The 21,015-nt window shown below is 46.2% G+C and overlaps 1 long non-coding RNA gene across 2 annotated transcripts in view; it reads right to left on the minus strand.

Annotated features, from left to right (window-relative positions):
* LOC144681044 (uncharacterized) overlaps positions 1-21,015 on the minus strand; it is a 126,675-nt gene that overhangs the window by 86,462 nt on the left and 19,198 nt on the right. For both annotated transcript variants that reach the window (XR_013576673.1, XR_013576674.1), the window contains exon 2: positions 19,431-19,627. This is a non-coding gene — a long non-coding RNA (uncharacterized LOC144681044). The remainder of the gene's footprint in view (positions 1-19,430; positions 19,628-21,015) is intronic.

A 21,015-nucleotide genomic window follows, 5' to 3' on the forward strand; every position in this document is an offset into this window, starting at 1 on the left:
CATGGAAGCATTTAAAAAGGATAAGAATTTGACAATCGAGGTGTTGCCAGACCAAAGGCCAATGGAGGTCAGTGAGCACAGGGGTGATGGGTGGATGGGACTTGGTGCAAGTTAGGTCAGTGGTAGCATATTCTTAGATGATCTCAAGTTACTTTGGGTGGAAGATGGAAGTGAGATTGGTGAATTTCTTCTAATATTGAATAAACCTGTGAGAGTTGCAAGGGGAAGCAGTCGCTGCCATGGCAACCTGATTCTACTGATCTAGATTGTGCCCCTGATGCATTTGACAACTTCCAGGCCAAAAAATTGCATCCCCCTTCATTGGATTTCCCTCAACAAAGTTTACACTTTGGTCTCTGAATCTTAAAAGGCCCTGGTCCAGAGACTGGAGCTCATAATGTAGGCTGAGGGAGCACTGCACTGTCAGAGATACTGTCTTTTGGATTACACATTGAAACAAGCCTCCGTCTGCTATACCAGTGGACCACAAATAATCTTCATGACATTCAGGATGTTCCAAACCACTTTGGAGTCAATGCAGTACGCATGTGGAAAAAGGTAACCATTTCTCACACAGCAGGATCCCACAGATTTCAGTGAGATAAGTTATCTTTACCTATTCATTCACGGGATGTGAGCATCGCTGGCTAGGCCAGCATTTATTGCCCGTCCATAATTGCCCTTGAGAAGGTGGTGGTGAGCTGCCTTCTTGAACCGCTGCAGCCCCTGTGGTGTAGGTACATCCACAGCGCTGTTAGGGATGGAGTTCCAGGATTATGATCCAGCAACAGTGAAGCAATATTTCCAAGTCAGGATTGCATGTGGCGTGGAGGGAAACTTGCAGGTGGTGGTGTTCCCATGTATCCGATGCCCTTCTCCTTCTAGGTGGTAGGGGTCATGGGTTTGGAAGGTGCTGTCAAAGGAGTCTTGGTGAGTTGCAGCATTGTATCTTGTAGATGGTACGCACTGCTGCCGCTGTGCGTTTGTGGTAGAGGAATGTTTATGGAAGAGATGCCAATCAAGTGGGCTGCTTTGTCCTGGATGGTGTCAAGCTTCTTGAGTGTTGTGGGGGCTGCAATCATCCAGGCAAGTGGAGAGTATACTATCACACTCCTGACTTGGGCCTTGTAGATGGTGAACACACTCTGGGGCATCAGCAGATGAGTTACTCGCTGCAGGATTCCTGGCCTCTGACCTGCTCTTGTAGACACAGTGTTTATATGGCTGGTCAAGTTTAGCTTCTAGTCAATGGTGACACCAGAATGTTAATAGCATTATGGTAATGCCATTGAATGTCAAGGGGAGATGGTTGGATTCCCTCTTATTGGAAATGGTCATTGCCTGGCACTTGTATGGCGTGAATGTTACTTGTCATTTCTCAGCCTGAGACTGGATATTGTCCAGGTCTTGCTGCATTTGGACATGGATTGCTTCGGTGTCTGAGGGGTCATGCTGAACATTGTACAATCATCAGCAAACATCACAGCACGGGTTCAATTCCCGTACTGGCTGAGGTCATCCATGAAGGTCCCGCCTTCTCAACCCCTGCCCCTTGCCTGAGGCATAGTGACCCTCAGGTTAAACTCACCAACAGTTATCTCTCTCTCTAATGAGAGCAGCCTATGGTTCTCTGGGACTACTGATGAGGGGAGAAACGATACTTGAGAGTATTCTGATGTGGCGGTAATTGGCCGGGTTGGATTTGTCCTGTTTTTTGTGTACAGGACATACTTGGGCAATTTTCCACATAGCCGGGCCAGTGTTGTAGCTGTACTGGAACAGCTTGGCTAGGGGTGTGGCAAGTTCCGGACATTAAGTCTTCAGTACTATTGCTGGAATGTTGTCAGGGCCCATAGCCTTTGCAGTATCCAGTGCCTTCAGCCATTTCTTGATATAACCTGGAGTGAATTGAATTGGTTGAAGATTGGCATCTGTGATGCTCGAGACTTCAGGAGGAGACCAAGATAGATCATCCTCTCGGCACTTATGGCTGAAGATTGTAGCAAATGCTTCAGCCTTGTCTTTTGCACTGATGTGCTGGGCTCCCCCATCATTGAGGATGGGGATATTTGTGGAGCCTCCTCCTCCAGAGAGTTGTTTAATTGTCCACCACCATCCATGACTGGATGTGGCAGGACTGCAGAGCTTAGATCTGATCCGTTGGTTGTGGGATCATTTAGCTCTGTCTATCACATGGGGTTTCCGTTGTTTGGCAAACAAGTAGTCCTGTGTTATAGCTTCACCAGGTTGACGCCACATTTTTAGGTATGCCTGGTGCTGCTCCTGGCATGCCCTCCTACACCCTTCATTGAATCAGGGTTGATCCCCTGGCTTGGTGGTAATGGTAGAGTGGGGGATATGCCAGGCCATGAGGTTACAGATTGTGTTTGAGTACAATTCTGCTGCTGCTGATGGCCCACAGTGCCTCATGGATGTCCAGTCTTGAGTTGCTTGATGTGTTTGAAATCATGGCCATACTGCCACATAACACCATGAAGGGTATTCTCAATGTGAAGATGGAACTTTGTCTCCACAAGGAATGTGCAGTGATCACTCCGACAAATACTTTCACGGACAAATGCATTTGTGACAGGTAGATTGGTGAGGACAAAGTCACCTAGGTTTTTCCCTCTTGTTGGTTCCCTCACCACCTGGTGCAGAACCAGTCTAGTAGCTATGTCTTTTAGGACTCGGCCAACACGGTCAGTAGTGGTGCTACCGAGCCACTCTTGGTGATGGACTTTGATGTCCCCCACCCAGAATACATTCTGCGCCTTTGCCACCCTCAGTGCTTTCTCCAAGTGGTTTTCAACATGGAGGAGCACTGACTCATCAGTTGATGGGGTGGAGGAGGAGATGAGGTGGGTGGGAGTGTGGTAAATAGTAATGAGCAGGAGGTTTCCTTGCCCACGTTTGACTTGATACCATGAGACTTCATGGGGTCTGGAGTCAATGTTGAGAACTATCAGTGCAACTCCCTCCCGACTGTATATTACTTTGCCACCAGAACAAGTGGATTGTCCTGCTGGTGAGACGGGACATACCCAGGGATGGTTTTGGTAGTGTCAGGGACTTGATCTGTAAGGTGTGATTCCATGAGAATGACTATGTCAGGCTGTTTCTTGACTAGTCTGTGAGACAGCTCTCCCAATATTGATGCAAGCCCACAGATGTTAGTAAGGAGGACTTCACAGGGTCAACAAGGTCTTGCCATTGGTGTTTCCGGTCCCTAGGTCAATGCTGGGTGGTACATCGGGTTTCATTCCTTTTAGGCTTTTTAGCGGTTTGATACAACTGAGTGGCTTGCTAGGCCATGTCAGAGGACATTTAAAAGTCAACCACATTGCGATGGGTCTGGAGTCACATGTAGGCCAGACCAGGTAAGGACAGTAGATTTCCTTCCCTAAAGGGGCATTAGTGAATCATCTGGGTTTTTATGACAATCAACAATGGCTTCAGAATAGATTTGAGTTTCAGATTTATTAATTACATTTAAATCCCACCAGCTGCCATGGTTCAATCCCTGATGTTAAGCAGGGGATGAATGTGGGCCAGGAAATCATGGTGAATTCCCCTGACAGTCTGAATGAAAGGAAAATTTACCCAGAATTCTTGGGCTGAACTGTTCTCACTTCGTTGGAAATCACAGAAGTCAGATGAGACAAGATCGCCTTGCTGCCTCCCCATCTTGACGCACTGACCACCCCACCACAACCCATGACCTCCCGACCTCAATCCCAAGCATAGAAGCCTTCCAGAAGGCACTGTCTAGCGTGACACAAGACATTTGGCTAGAGGATATCAAAATGGCTCACCAGCATGACTTGGCAAATTGAAAAGCCAAAAGATGATGCAGTGAGGAAACAAATATAAAATTGGTATTGATGAAGTCAAATTTGACTTAATTTAGCCATAAGGCAACTGGCCAGATGATGATCGGTCACCAATCTATTACACTGATTTTCCAAATGGTCAAGAAGGTTTATTTTAATGAAGGAATTTATTTTCATTTTAGTCTGATATTAAGTTACATTGTTTGCAGTATCATTTACCAATGTTGTCTGGAAGCTTTCTAATATTTACAGTCTGGCTCATCGTGACTCTCTGAAACATCTCAGAAGTACTTTAACATAACAACATAAGAAACAGGGAGAGCAGCAGACCATACGTCTCCTTCAGCCTGCTCCAACATTCATGGCTGATCTTTTACCTCAACTCCACCTTCCCGCATCACCTCCATATCTCTTGACTTCCATAATTCCCAAAAATGTATGCATCTTAGTCTTAAGTATACTTTAGCTGAGTTACTTTGAAGTGCAGTTCATACTTTGCATGTGGCAAATATGGCAGCTATTCATGGCAGCCATTTGGCACAAATTAATGTCCCACAAATATTGATCTTTGTTTGTGTTAGTTGAGGGAGAAATTTTGGGCAGGGGGACTGCCTTTCTCTTCTTTGAATATTGCTGTGGGATCTTTAACATTCATCGGAACAGGAGGTACTACCAACACTAGATGATGTGATTCCATCTTGGAGTGAGGTTCCCTCATGACTCATGGGAGAGAACATTACCAACTGAGCAAGGCTGATCTTTAGACAGTTTAGAGATGAAGAACTGATCCATCTACTTGTCACTGCTTAGCCTGAGCCTGGATATTGTCCAGGTCTTGCTGCATTTGGACATGGATTGCTTCGGTGTCTGAGGGGTCATGCTGAACATTGTACAATCATCAGCGCATATCACAGCACGGGTTCAATTCCCGTACTGGCTGAGGTCATCCATGAAGGTCCCGCCTTCTCAACCCCTGCCCCTTGCCTGAGGCATGGTGACCCTCAGGTTAAACTCACCAACAGTCATCGCTCTCTCTAATGAGAGCAACCTATGGTTCTCTGGGACTACTGATGAGGGGAGAAATGATACTTGAGAGTATTCTGATGTGGCAGTAATTGGCCGGGTTGGATTTGTCCTGATTTTTGTGTACAGGACATACTTGGGCAATTTTCCACATAGCCGGGTAGATGCCAGTGTTGTAGCTGTACTGGAACAGCTTGGCTAGGGGTGCAGCAAGTTCTGGAGAATAAGTCTTCAGTACTATTGCTGGAATGTTGTCAGGGCCCATAGCCTTTTCAGTATCCAGTGCCTTCAGCCATTTCTTGATATCACCTGGAGTGAATTGAATTGGTTGAAGATTGGCATCTGTGATGCTCGAGACTTCAGGAGGAGACCAAGATAGATCATCCTCTCGGCACTTATGGCTGAAGATTGTAGCAAATGCTTCAGCCTTGTCTTTTGCACTGATGTGCTGGGCTCCCCCATCATTGAGGATGGGGATATTTGTGGAGCCTCCTCCTCTAATGAGTTGTTTAATTGTCCACCACCATCCATGACTGGATGTGGCAGGACTACAGAGTTTAGATCTGATCCGTTAGTTGTGGGATCATTTAGCTCTGTCTATCACATGGGGTTTCCGTTGTTTGGCAAACAAGTAGTCCTGTGTTATAGCTTCACCAGGTTGACGCCACATTTTTAGGTATGCCTGGTGCTCCTCCTGGCATGCCCTCCTACACCCTTCATTGAATCAGGGTTGATCCCCTGGCTTGGTGGTAATGGTAGAGTGGGGCAATATGCCAGGCCATGAGGTTACAGAATGTGTTTGAGTACAATTCTGCTGCTGCTGATGGCCCACAGTGCCTCATGGATGTCCAGTCTTGAGTTAGTTGACGTGTTTGAAATCATGGCCATACTGCCACATAACACCATGAAGGGTATTCTCAATGTGAAGGTGGGACTTTGTCTCCACAAGGAATGTGCAGTGATCACTCTGACAAATACTTTCACGGACAAATGCATTTGTGACAGGTAGATTGGTGAGGACAAAGTCACCTAGGTTTTTCCCTCTTGTTGGTTCCCTCACCACCTGGTGCAGAACCAGTCTAGGACTCAGCCAACTCGGTCAGTAGTGGTGCTACCGAGCCACTCTTGGTGATGGACTTTGAAGTCACCCACCCAGAATACATTCTGCGCCTTTGCCACCCTCAGTGCTTTCTCCAAGTGGTTTTCAACATGGAGGAGCACTGACTCATCAGTTGAGGGGGTGGAGGAGGACATGGGGTGGGTGGGGGTGTGGTAAATAGTAATGAGCAGGAGGTTTCCTTGCCCATGTTTGACTTGATACCATGAGACTTCATGGGGTCTGGAGTCAATGTTGAGAACTATCAGTGCAACTCCCTCCCGACTGTATATTACTTTGCCACCAGAACAAGTGGACTGTCCTGCTGGTGAAACGGGACATAACCAGGGATGGTGTTGGTAGTGTCAGGGACTTGATCTGTAAGGTATGATTCCGTGAGGATGACTATGTCAGGCTGTTTCTTGACTAGTCTGTGAGACAGCTCTCCCAATTTTGATGCAAGCCCACAGATGTTAGTAAGGAGCACTTTGCATGGTCAACAGGGCTGGTCTTGCCATTGGTGCTTCTGGTCCCTAGGTCAATGCTGGGTGGTACATCGGGTTTCATTCCTTTTAGGCTTTTTAGCGGTTTGATACAACTGAGTGGCTTGCTAGGCCATGTCAGAGGAGATTTAAGAGTCAACCACATTGCCATGGGTCTGGAGTCACATGTAGGCCAGACCAGGTAAGGACAGTAGATTTCCTTCCCTAAAGGGGCATTAGTGAATCATCTGGGTTTTTATGACAATCAACAATGGCTTCAGAATAGATTTGTGTTTCAGATTTATTAATTACATTTAAATCCCACCAGCTGCCATGGTTCAATCCCTGATGTTAAGCAGGGGATGAATGTGGGCCAGGAAATCATGGTGAATTCCCCTGACAGTCTGTATGAAAGGAAAAGTTACCCAGAATTCTTGGGCTGAACTGTTCTCACTTCGTTGGAAATCACAGAAGTCAGATGAGACAAGGTCGCCTTGCTGCCTCCCCATCTTGATGCACTGACCACCCCACCACAACCCATGAACTCTCGGCCTCAATCCCAAGCATAGAAGCCTTCCAGAAGGCACTGTCTAGCGTGACACAAGACATTTGGCTAGAGGATATCAAAATGGCTCACCAGCATGACTTGGCAAATTGAAAAGCCAAAAGATGATGCAGTGAGGAAACAAATATAAAATTGGTATTGATGAAGTCAAATTTGACTTAATTTAGACATAAGGCAACTGGCCAGATAATAATCGGTCACCAATCAATTACACTGATTTTCCAAATGGTCAAGAAGGTTTATTTTAATGAAGGAATTTATTTTCATTTTAGTCTGATATTAAGTTACATTGTTTGCGGTATCATTTACCAATGTTGTCTGGAAGCTTTCTAATATTTACAGTCTGGCTCATCGTGACTCTCTGAAACATCTCAGAAGTACTTTAACATAACAACATAAGAAACAGGAAGAGCAGCAGACCATACGTCTCCTTCAGCCTGCTCCAACATTCATGGCTGATCTTTTACCTCAACTCCACCTTCCCGCATCATCTCCATATCTCTTGACTTCCTTAATTCCCAAAAAATGTATCCATCTTAGTCTTAAGTATACTTTAGCTGAGTTACTTTGAAGTACAGTTCATACTTTGCATGTGGCAAATATGGCAGCTATTCATGGCAGCCATTTGGCACAAATTAATGTCCCACAAATATTGATCTTTGTTTGTGTTAGTTGAGGGAGAAATTTTGGGCAGGGGGACTGCCTTTCTCTTCTTTGAATATTGCTGTGGGATCTTTAACATTCATCGGAACAGGAGGTACTACCTACACTAGATGATGTGATTCCATCTTGGAGTGAGGTTCCCTCATGACTCATGGGAGAGAACATTACCAACTGACCAAGACTGATGTTTGGACAGTTTAGAGATGAGGAACTGATCCATCTTCCCAGCTTTGACGAAACAATTAAATAACTCATAGACTTATAGAAGTTTGCAGCACAGAAGGAGGCCATTTGGCCCACCATGTTCACGCCAGTCAACAAAGACCTGACTACACTAATCCCATTTTCCAGGGCTTGGTCCCTAGCCCTGGAGGCTATGGCAACACAAGTGAATATCTAATAGTTCTTCAATGTTATAAGATTTTCTGACTCAACCACCCTTTCAGGCAGTGAGTTCCAGACTCCCACCCTCCGGGTGAAAACATTTCTCCTCAACTCCCCTCTTAGCATTCTACCTCTTACCTTAAATCTATGGTCCCTGGTTATTGACCCCTCTACTAATGGAAAAAGTGCCTTCCTATGCACCCTATCTATGCCCCTCATAATCTTATACACCTCTATCAGGTTCCCTCTCAACCTTCGCTGCTCCAAGGAAAACATCCCCAGCCCATCCAATCTTTCCTCATAGCTCAGACCCTCCAACCCAGGCAGCATCCTGGTAAATCTGCTTTGCATCCGCTCCCTCACATCCTTCCTATAATGTGGTGACCACAACTGCACACAGTACTCCAGTTGTGGCCTAACCAACATTTTATACAGTTCCAGCACAACCTCCCTGCTCTTGTATGCTACACCTCAGCTAATAAATGCAATTATCCCACATGCCTTCTTAACCACCTTATCTACCTGCCCTGCAACCTTCAGGGATCTGTGGATATGCATACCAAGGTCCCTCTGATCTTCAGTACTTCCCAGGGTCCTACCAGTCATAGTGTAATCCCTTGCCTTGTTAGCCCTCCCCAAGTGCATTATCTCACACTTTTCTGGGTTGAATTCCATTTGCCACTGCTCTGCCCACCTGACCAGTCCATTGATATCCTCCTGCAGTTTATGGCTATCCTCCTCACTATTTACCACCCTACCAATTTTCGTGTCATCTGCGAACTTCTTGATCATACCCCCTACATTTAAGTCCAAATCATTTATGTACACCACAAATAGCAAGGGCCCCAGCACCGAGCCCTGCGGAACCCTACTGGAAACAGACTTCCAGTCACAGAAACATCCCTCTACCATCACCCTCTGCTTCCTGCCTCTCAGCCAATTTTGGATCCAACGTGCCACTTTGCCTTGGATCCCATGGGCTCTCACTGATTGCCTGACTGCTCTTCCACCCACTCCCCCCACCCACCCCATTCCCAAACTTCTCTCCTCTTTACCAAGATGCTAACTTCTACTCAGGTACAATCCTATTGGGGGCCAACAACCATCTGGTCTCCAGTTCCAATGCCCATTCTTCATGTGTGGCCATAGAGTGAGTGTCCATAACTATTCTGAAAAACTGACTGGAACTCGCAGTCTGAGGATATAGGGTAGACCATTTAGGACTGAGATAGGGAGAAATTTCTTCACCCAGAGACTGGTGAGCCTATGGAATTCATTACCACAGAAAGTAGTTGAGACCAAAACATTGTATGTTTTCAAGAAGGAGTTAGATATAGCTCTTGGGGCGAAAGGGATCAAAGGATATGGGGAGAAAGCAGGAGCAGGCTATTGAGTTGGATGATCAGCCATGATCATAATGAATGATGGAGCAGGCTTGAAGGGCCGAATGGTCTACTCCTGCTCCTGGTTTTGATGTTTCTATGTTTTCTCAAGAAAAGAGAAGACTGAGGGGTGATCTGATAGAGGTGGTTAGGAAGGGGTTCGATAAGATAGATGTAGAGCACGTGTTTCCAATGTGGGAGATACCAAAATCACAGCCATAAATGTAAGGTAATTGATAACACATTGAAGGAGTTCAGGAGAACTTTCTTTACCAGAGTAACAAAAGCAAAAGCGTTCAAAAGAAGAGTCATACTGGACTCGAAACATTAACTCCCTTTCTTCTCTTCACAGATGCTGTCAGGCCTGCTGAGGTTTTTCCAGCACTTTCTGTCTTTATTTCTTTACCAGATAGTGGTTAGAATGTGGAACTCACTACCACAAAGAGTAATTGAGACAAATAGCTTAGATTTAAGTATGTAAGGAGGAGCTAGATCAGCACATGAGAAAGAAATGGATGGAAGGACGTATTACATAAGGTGGCATAGAATATACAATGCAAAGAAAAGGCCATTCGGCCCAGCTAGTCTATATTGGTGTTAATGCTCCATATGAGCCTCCTCTCACCCCTCTTCTTCTAACCCTATCAACACAACCATTTGTTTCATTCTCCCTAATGTGTTCAGCTAGCTTTCCATTTAATGCATCTATGTTATTCACCACAACTACTCTATGGTATGACTGCATAATATACATGCTGTTGTTACAGTTAGATCAAATAAAAATGGAAGAGGCTTGCATGGATCCCAAATACTGCATAGGCCAGCTGGGTCCAAATTCAGTTCAAGAGCAATTAGGGATGGGCACCAAATGCTGGCCTTGCCAGTAACATACACATCCCATGCTGTATAATTCTATGTTTTTTTCTTTTAATTCTTTCATGGGATGTGTATGTTACTGGCAAGGCCAGCATTTGGTGCCCATCCCTAATTGCTCTTGAACCGAATTTAAGCCAGTTCAGAGGGCAGTTAATAGTCAACCACATTGCTGTGGGTCTGGAGTCACGTGTAAGCCAGATGGGGTAAGGACGGCAGATTTCCTTCCCTAAAGGATATTAGTGAAGCAGATGGGTTTTTACAACAAACAATGAAAGTTTCATGGTCACCATTACTGAGACTAGCTTTCAATTCCAGATTTTACTGATTGAATTTTGTGGGGTTTCAACCAATGTCCCTAGAGTGCTAGAGATAAGCCTAATCCTCTTCTCACTCAAGGTAATTTTATCAGGATAAGAACCAAGAAAAGGAATCCTCACTGGTTTTTCCTCAGACGAAAGCTCGGCAGTTCAGTGGCCAGAATGTTAGCCAGACTGGGACCAGCGCCTCAGCACAGGGCTTGAATCTGCAAAATTCCTACTCTCTCTGGGTCCAATTGTAAGTGCCCTCCATCCTTCCTCACATTCAATATACCTACAGAGAGATTAAGGAAGGTCTGGAGCAGAGAAGGTTACAAGGAGATTTAATAGAGGCGTTCAAAATTATAAAAGATTTTGATAAAGTAGGTAAGGAGAACCTGTCTCGCAAACAGGGAGGTTGGTAAGCAGACGATACAGATTTAAGATAATTGGCAAAACCAGAAGTGAGGTGAGGAGTTTTCTTTTTGCGCAGTGAGATGTTATCATCTGGAATCCACAGGCTGAAGGGGAGGTGGAAGCATATTCAATAATAACCTTCAGCAGGGGATTGTGTGTCAATGTGAAAAGGAAATAAATGTAGGGCTAAGGGGAAAGAACAGGGCAGTGAGACTAATTGGATAGCTCTTAAAAGAGCTGGCACAGGCACAAAGGGTTGAATGGCGTCTTTCTGTGCTGTGCAGTTCTACAGCTCTATTTAAAGACCCCTGCAATACTAGACACTGAAAAGCAAGCCTCAGGGTGATTCTCCAGGAATCAAGGCCATCATATGTCATGATCAATCCATCTGTCAATATCCCAGGTCATCAGGAAAATGCTTCCGTCCATTGAGCTACCATCGAACATGCCACTGACACGATGAAGCAATGCCTTAGGTGCTTGGATCGGTCTGGAGGTGTCCAACGATAGGGTGTTGCACACAGCTCAGTGGTAGCACTCTCGCCTGAACCACAAGGTCATTGGGTCACACCTCCACTCCAGAGACTTGACCACATAACCCAGGCTGAGACTTCACTGAGTCCTGAGAGAGTGGGTGAGATGTTAAACCAAGGCAGCCATCTACCCTCTTGGGTGGACATAAACGATCCCCCAGCACTATTTCAAAGAGGAGAAGGAGAGCTCTCCCCAGTCTCCTGCCAATAATTATCCCTCCGCCAACATCAATAATGCAGATTATCTGGTCATAAACACTGCTATTTATGGGAGCTTTGCACAAATTGGCTGCTGCGCTTCCTCTCATTAGAACAGCAACAATTCATAAGTATTCTGCTTTGGGATGTCCTGACGGTGCTATATAAATGCAATCTTTAGTTCTTTACTGAATGTGTTTACTGTAAGGAGGAGTGTCTGCTGGATGCTTCAGTCATATAAATGAAGTTGCAGATTCCAGTGTAAATACCCAGGCTATGGTACTGGGGGCAGAATGTCATGTCTTCCCCACCACCCCTCACCCACCCCTTAAAGTCATTCATTGTAGTTGCCCGTAGCAACCCCCTGTATTCCCCGCCACCCACTTCCAACCCTACTTGTTAACCCACAAGGTTATCCAGAAAGCTTTAGGGCTGGACCAGACCCGGCAAATCACGGCCAAGGTTGAACTTCTGGCTTTTAAAAGTTTGTAGATAGGAAAAGCTAAGGCAGACACAAAGTCTAAATATTTTTAGATTGTATCTTCTGCAATAGCATTTTAGCCCAGCCATTGTGGTTCAAGTGTAAATCTTGAAGCGGTACCCTGAATGGATCTCCTTTTAGTCGCAGCGCTTGATATAAAGCAATGCACAATACCAACGGCAGAGGGGCTGCCAGCCCTGGAGACAGCTGCGGCTCAGTCAGGTAGTGATCTTACCTTGGAATTAGAAGGTTGTTGGTTCGTGTCTCACTCCAGAAACATGATCTCTGCTTATACTTCAGTGCAGTACTGAGGGAATGATAAAGGTGCTGTGTTTCAGAAGAGATATCCAAACCTGTCTGCCTTCTCAGATGGAGGTAAAAGATTCCATGGTATTATTGAAAGAGAAGTGATGAGGGTGAATTTTTCAGTTGGCTGGCAGCAGACAGGCTGGGCTGGGCTGGGCTTGGGCGGGGGCAGGAGCAGGCGCGGGTGGGCGCGAAACTGATGGCCTATGGTATGGCTGCATAATATACATGCTGTTGTTACAGTTAGATCAAGTAAAAATGGAAGAGGCTTGCATGGATCCCAAATACTGCATAGGCCAGCTGGGTCCAAATTCAGTTCAAGGGCAATTAGGGATGGGCACCAAATGCTGGCCTTGCCAGTAACATACACATCCCATGCTGTATAATTCTATGTTTTTTTCTTTTAATTCTTTCATGGGATGTGTATGTTACTGGCAAGGCCAGCATTTGGTGCCCATCCCTAATTGCTCTTGAACTGAAGTTAAGCCAGTTCAGAGGGCAGTTAAAAGTCAACCACATTGCTGTGGGTCTGGAGTCACGTGTAAGCCAGATATTCACCTGAGGAGGTGAAAAATGCTGCAGAAATCCAAGCCCTTTCCTTGTGGGGGAGGTCAGGGTTCACCCCTGTTCACCCTCCTGGGCTGAATTTCCCGGCAACTTTGGAATCAAGGCTGGGAGGTTGGACAGCTGGTGATAAGGCATCGGGTGCGGAGCCTGAAGTTTTCCTGCTGCCCATGGCATACTACCTGTGGTGCGAACCACAGCAGCACACTGCCTACCAGGCAGCCAAGGGCCCAGTTAAGGGCTATTTCCAACCTCTGCCGGCATTTTGTTTGCACCGGGAGGGCCCGCCATTATGTGGGGAGGTGGCCAGTTAAACCCTGGCGGCCCCCAATGGGTTGCCAAAGAGGGTGGCACTCCATTTTTTGCCACTCCATGGACCCCAAAGGGGCCCCCACCCTGGTGGCAATAGCCACCCCCATAGCAACAGTGTTAGCGCATGAAATTCACACCCGCACCCATCCCACCTCACCCCAATTGCCAGGGCCTGCCTGTCCGTCCCTGGCTCTTTAAAATGAACACTTAATTTTAACATTTAATCTTTGAGGGCGCCTTGGCATTGAGGCCCCACCCCCACCACTCCCTTCACCTTGCAGCCTCAACAGTGGCCACCACTAGCAGAGGCTACCGAGGCTGCTAAGCTGCCAGCCTTCTAATTGGAGGATAGGTTGGAGGGAGGGGGGCGGGAATGGGGTGGGGGGCGGGAATGGGGTGGGGAATGAAGGGTGAGGTTTAGGGAGCCTTTAAATGATGTTGGGAGCTGGGCTGCTGTGTTGGGGAACCGAGGTGGGCTTTCTAACCGGCCCACCTCCGCACCTACAGTCCTCACTTGCAAAATGCACTGCCTGCCCAACCCTGTGTGAAAAGACCAAACTACCTCACCCATGTGCTGGGTATGCATTTTGGAAGGCGTGAAAGTGTGCAGGTCAGGTTTTGCCAAGCCCATACGAAAACCCCAATTAAGCCCCCTAGTTTGCACCCTATGCCACCTAGTTCTAGATAACCCCACAAGAGGAAACATCCTCTCAGCTTCTACCCCATCAAGCCCCCTCAGAATCTGATATGTTTCAACAAGATCACCTCTCATTCTTCTAAAGTCCAATGAGTATAGGCCCAACCTGCTCAATCTTTCGCCCTAAGACAACCCCTTCATCCCAGGACTCAACCTAATGAATCTTCCCTGAACTGCCTCCAATGCAAGTAAATAAGGAGACCAAAACTGTACGGAGGTATTCTCGTTGTGGCCTCACCAATGCCCTGTACAGCTGTAGCAAGACTTTCCTATTTTTGTACTTCATCCTCCTTGAAATAAATGCAACTTCTTTTTTTCTTTAACCCCTTGACAGCTTGATAAACTAAAGTCTCTTCTCAGACAAGCGGAGGTTATTTCTCCCTCCTCTTGTATATTCAGATGTAGCCAGCTGACACATGGGTGCTGCCCAACTGCTGTGCCATTACTCTGTCAGGCAGCTGTGGGGCAATGCGTAGTGGAAAATCTCACTGTGCCATTAGGGATTGCCAAATGTAAAATGGCCAAGGTTCATCTAGTTCACCTTCTACCAGCCTGGAAGACGCATGATGCAATAATGAAGTTTTTGATTAACTACAGCAAACAATCTCTATTAATTTGTCTACAACAAGCCCAGACACGAGGTGGAGAAAACCCCCCCCAGTGGTGGAGAGATTTGGGAACCATAACTGAAACACTAAAAGACAGGAAATAGCAAACAGTGCTGACTCACTCTTTCATCATAATGTTACTTCATCCATACTCTCCAAGTGAAAGTAACTCAACGAACAGACATCAAAGCATCAGAGGGGAAAAAGCAAAATAAAGAGACACTCCACAGCATCACCCAATAACAGTGAGGCTACTGCATCATCGTGGCTATGGCTAATAGACGAGTAATCTAAAGGCTTGCGCTGTGTCACGAGTTCAAATCCCACCATGGGATAGAAATTGACGTGGTATAAGAGGGAAATAAAACAATCAATGAAGAGAGCAGGAGGGTATGCCAGGAGCAACAGCAGGCATACCTAAAAATGAGGTGCCAACCTGGTGAAGCTACAACACAAGACTACTTGTGTGCCAAGCAGCGTGTGGTAGACAGAGCTAAATGATCCCACAATCAGCAGATCAGATCTAAGCTCTGCAGTCCTGCCACATCCAGTTGTGAATAATAGTGGAAAATTAAACAACTAACAGGAGAAGGAAGCTCCACAAATATTCCCATCCTTAATGACATCCAGCAAGTCAGTGTAAAAGAGAAGGTTACAACCATAGTCGGCCAGAAGTGAGTGCTAACTTGGCTTATGCCTGAGGTGCCCAGCATCATAGATGCCAGTCTTCAGCCAATTCAATTCACTTCATGTGATACCAAGAAATGGCTGGAGGCACTGGATCCTGACAAAATCCCAGCTGTGCTGCTGAAGACTCGTGCTCCAGAACTAACTGTGACCATCACTAAGCCATTCCATGACAACTACAGTGTTGTGAAGTATAAAAAATTGCCCAGGTATATCCTGTCCACAAATCTGGTCAGTTACTGCCATCAGTTTACTCTTGGTCATCAGCAAAGCGATGGACGGGGGACGTCGACAGCACTATCTAGTGGCACATCCACAGCAATAACCTGCTTGTTGACACTCAGTTTCAGGACCACCCAGCTTCAGACCTCATTACAGCCTTGGTTCAAACATGGGAAAAAGAGCTGAATTCCAGAGGTCACGTGAGAGTGACTGCCCTTGACATCAAGTCAGCTTTTGACTGAGTGTGGCATCAAGGAGCCCTAGCAAAGTTGAAATCAATGGGTATCCAGGGGAAACTCCATTGATTGGTGTCATACCTAGCACAAAGGAAGATGGTAGTGGTTGTTGCAGACCAATCATCTCAGCCCTGGGATATCGTTGCAGGAGTTCCTCAGGGCAATGTGCCGTGTTCAGCTGCTCAATCAATGAGCTCCACTCCATCATACGGTCAGAAGTGGGGATGTTCACTGATGGTTGCGCAGTGTTAAATAACATTCGCAACTCCTCAGATACTGAAACAGTCCATGCCCTAATGCAGGAAGATCCAGATAATATTCAGGCTTGGGTTGATAAGTGGCAAATAGCATTTGTGCCACTCAAGTGCCAAGCAATGACCATCCCTAAAAAAGGAAAGTCTAACCAATGCCTCTTAATATTCAATGACATTACCATTGTTAAAACCCCAAGTATCAACATCCTGGGGGTTACCATTAACCCAAAACTTCACTGAGCCAACCACATAAAAACTGTGGCTACGACAGCAGGTCAGAAGCTGGGTATTCTGCAGTGAGTGACTCACCTCCTGACTTTCAAAGTCTTTCCACTATCCACAAGGCACAAATCAGGAGTGTGATGGAATACTCCCCACTTGTCGGGGTGAGTGCAGCTCCAGCAACACTCAAGAAGCTCAACACCATTCAGGACAAAGCAACATGTGGTTGCAGTGAGCACCACCTACAGGATGTACTGTAACAACTCAGTAAGTTCCGATGAAAGGTCATTGACCTGAAACATTAACTATGTTTCTCTCTCTGCAGATGCTACCTGACCTGCTGAGTATTTCCAGAATTTTCTCTTTTTATAACAATTCGCCAAGGCTCCTTCAACAGCACCTTCCAAATATGCAACCTGTTCCACCTAGAACGACATCAGCAGCAGGTCCATGGGAACACCTTCTGCACCGTAATGACTCCATGACAATAGTGGGCCGGATAAAATTTGTGATGTGCAAGACACCAGAACTGGAGGAGCAGAGAGTGCTCAGAGGGTTGTACAGCTGGAGGAGATTACAGAGAAAAAGAGCTAGAGGCAAGTCCATGGTGGGATTTGAAAACAAAGATGAGAATAATTGATATATTGGATCCAAGTCAACAGTTCCTCCAAAGCATGCTACACTCACACCATCACACCGCAAAATACTCATATACCAGAGCCCAAAATGTTATTTCCTGAATGAAATCTATAGAAATTGCATTTGAATGAATTAATGCTAATGTCGTCTCCCTGGGAAACTTGTTCCATAGATTGTCCACTCGCTCACTGTAATATTGTTTCCGCGAATTAGGTTTGATGAGTATAAGAAGAATGGGAAACAAAGGCAGCACCACAGCAAAGATCCTCAGAGGTTCCTTCCGATGCCTCCATAGCAGCAGCGAGGTGGGGAGGGGAAAAACGCAAGTGAGTATTTTCAGCAATGGCATGGCAATGTTAGAGTCACAGTCCTGATCCTCTCGAACCTGGAGCGCTGCGCCTCCTAATCCTGAAGGCCTCTTTTTGTGGGCAGGTGAAAGAAACAGGCTGAAGCGGGTAGGGCACGATGGAAGGTTGAACAACACCTCATTACCTAGTGATGTTCGTGCGCAGACCTTCCGTACGGGAATGTAATCCCAATCGGAGAATCCCAGCCAAGGCAGCAGCGCTGAACATTAGTGGTTGCAACGCTCATGGCACCCTGTTCTACCCCTCCTCCCAGAATCACGTTCCAACCCCTCCACCCCCTCACCTTTTGAGATGATGTCTCTAAGCAGAATCCAATGTTTTCTACCACATGGGGACACCAGCAGCTGCAAACTCCACCCCCAAGTCACGCACCATCCTGACTTGGAAATATATCGCTGTTGCTTCACTGACGCTGGGTCAAAGTCCTGGAGCTCCCTACCCAGCAGGGCTCTTGGAGCAACTTCACGGTGCTGGTGTCACTGGATTAGCAATCCAGAGGTTTAGGTTAATCCTCTGGGGACATGAGTTCAAATCCCACAATAGCAGCTGGTAGAATTTGAATTTAATTAATAAATCTGGAATTAAAAGCTGCCCTTGGTAACTAGTGATTGTTAAAAACCCATGTGATTAATATCCTTTAGGGAGGGAAATCTGCCATCCCTAACAAAAACAAAAATACCTGGAAAAACTCAGCAGGTCTGGCAGCATCTGTGGAGATGAGCACAGTTAACGTTTCGAGTCCGCATGACTCTTCAACAGAACTAAGTAAAAATAGAAGAGAGGTGAAATATAAGCTGGTTTAAGGGGGGGTGGGACAAGAAGAGCTGGATAGAGGGCCAGTGATACGTGGAGATGACCAAAAGATGTCACAGACAAAAGAACAAAGAGGTGTTGAAGGTGGTGATATTATCTAAAGGAATGTGCTAATTAAGGGTAGAAAGCAGGACAGACAAGGTACAGATAGACCTAGTGGGGGTGGGGTGAAGGAATCGAAAAAGGCTAAAAGGTAGAGATAAAACAATGGATGGAAATACATTTAAAAATAATGGAAATAGGTGGGAAAAGAAAAATCTATATAAATTATTGGAAGAAACAAAAAGGAGGGGGAAAATCGTAAAGGGGGTGGGGATGGAGGAGAGAGTTCATGATCTAAAATTGTTGAACTCAATATTCAGTCCGGAAGGCTGTAAAGTGCCTAGTCGGAAGATGAGGTGCTGTTCCTCCAGTTTGCGTTGAGCTTCACTGAAACATTGCAGCAGGCCAAGGACGGACATGTGGGCATGAGAGCAGGGTGGAGTGTTGAAATGGCAAGCGACAGGGAGGTCTGGGTAATGCTTGCGGACAGACCGAAGGTGTTCTGCAAAGCGGTTACCCAGCCTGCGTTTGGTCTCTCCAATGTAGAGGAAACCGCATTGGGAGCAACGAATGCAGTAGACTAAGTTGAGGGAAATGCAAGTCAAATGCTGCTTCTCTTGAAATGAGTGGGCCCTTGGACGGTGAGTAGAGGGGAAGTAAAGGGGCAGGTGTTGCATCTTCTGCGGTTGCATGGGAAGGTGCCATGGGAGGGGGTTGAGGTGCAGGGGGTGATGGAGGAGTGGACCCGGGTGTCATGGAGGGAACGATCCCTACGGAATGCCGCCGGGGGGGTGAAGGGAAGATGTGTTTGGTGGTGGCATCATGCTGGAGTTGGCAGAAATGGCGGAGGATGATCCTTTGAATGCGGAGGCTGGGTGGGGTGATAAGTGAGGACAAGGGGGACCCTATCATGTTTCTGGGAGGGAGAAGAAGGTGTGAGGGCTGATGCACGGGAGATGGGCCGGAGACAGTTGAGGGCCTTGTCAACCACCGTGTGTGGAAAACCTCGGTTAAGGCAGAAGGAGGACATGTCAGGGGCAACAAATGCTGGCCTTGCCAGCGACGCCCACATCCGATGAAGAATTTTTTTAAAACTCCAGCAATTCAAGAAGGTGTCTTGCCACCACCTTCTCAAAGGTAACTAGGAAAAAGCTGTAAATGCTGGGCTTACCAGTGAAGTCAACATCCCAAGAATGATTTTTTGAAAAACCTTGCTTCACAGGGTGACCACCTTGGTGGCGATGGAACTTGTTCCTAGGCCCGAGCAGATCCCACTTTGAACAGAAAGCTTACTGCAACTCTCTCTCACTCTCTCCATGGGGAACATCCTTGTCTTTATTCAGCATCCCTTTACAACTGCGCTGGTAACCCTTGACAATACAGTGATGAGGCGCATCTCATGTCAGATGCAGCACCTTTCTTCCTTTCCTGTCAGGACACAGGAACAGGAAAAGGTCATTCAGCCCCTCGAGCCTATTCAATTAGATCACAGCTGATCTGTATCTTAGCTCCATTTCTGACTTGGCTCCGTAACCCTTAAGACCTTTGCCGAAAAAATATCAGTTGACAACTTTTATTGAGGTTGCGTTTATATAGTGACTGAACACACCCTCATGGAATCACTGAGCACTTCACACCCATTAAATCCCTTGGAAGTGCAGTCGCTAATTCATATAAAGGTTAAAGAGACCCACGGCACAATTTGAAAAAGAACAAGATCTTCCGGTACCCTGGCCAAGACTGCTCACTCAAAATCAATGAACCAAAATAAATATGAAAGCAGATTAACAGGTCATTCATTTCATTGCTGTTTGTTGGACCATCTAAGTGCAGGATTGGCTGCCCATGTTTGTTGTGTTTGATGATTTTGAGTTTTTTTTAATTCTGACACATGATATTGGCGTCACTGTCTAAGCCAGCATTTATTACCCACCCCTAATTGCCCTTGAGAAGGTGGTGGTGAGTTGCCTTCTTGAACCACTGCAGTCCATGTGGTATACGTACACCCACAGTGCTGTTAGGGAGGGAGTTCCAGGATTTTGACCCAGCGACAGTGAAGGAACGGCGATATATTTCCAAGTCAGGATGGTGAGTGGCTTGGAGGGGAACTTCCAGGTGGTGATGGCCCTATCTCTCTGCTGCCCTGGTCCTTCTAGACAGTAGAGGTCGGGGGTTTGGAAGGTGCTGTTGAAAGAGCAGGAGGTGCTGTCGAAGGAAGAAATGCAGAATAAAATGGTAAATCCATTTCTTTCCAAAGAAAGAAGCAAAAGCCTTCACGACAGAGTTTTTGTTAGGATTCTTAAGATCTCTGAACACCAGAACATTCAGGGTTCCTCAGCACAGCTCCCCAACCACCCTCTAGTACTAGAGGTGAGAGGCTTCAGTAATGTGGAGAGACGAGAGATGTTGGGACCGCTCTCCTTAGAGCAGGGGATATTTAATAGAGGTGTTCAATCTTATGAAGCTTTGTAAATGAGGAGAAATTATTTCCACTGGACACAGATTTAAAATGATTGGCAAACGAACCGGAGGGGAGTTGAAGAAAAATATTTTACCTAACGATTTGTTGTGATCTGGAATGCACTGCTTAAAAGGGTGGTGGAAGCAGATTAGATATTAACTTTCAGAATGGAGCTGGGTAAGGAAAATTATATAGGACTATGGGGAAAGAGCAGAGGGAATAGTGACAAATTGGGTACTGCTTCCAAAGAGACAGCACAGGCTCATTGGGCTGAATTGTGATTCATAATTCCAAGATTTAAAAAAACACACTAAGATGAAGCAAATCCTATCCAGCCTCTCATCTTCCACCTTCC

This window comes from Cetorhinus maximus, chromosome 5 (assembly GCF_964194155.1).
Source record: "Cetorhinus maximus chromosome 5, sCetMax3.hap1.1, whole genome shotgun sequence".
In the NCBI taxonomy this organism is placed as follows: Eukaryota; Metazoa; Chordata; class Chondrichthyes; order Lamniformes; family Cetorhinidae; genus Cetorhinus; species Cetorhinus maximus.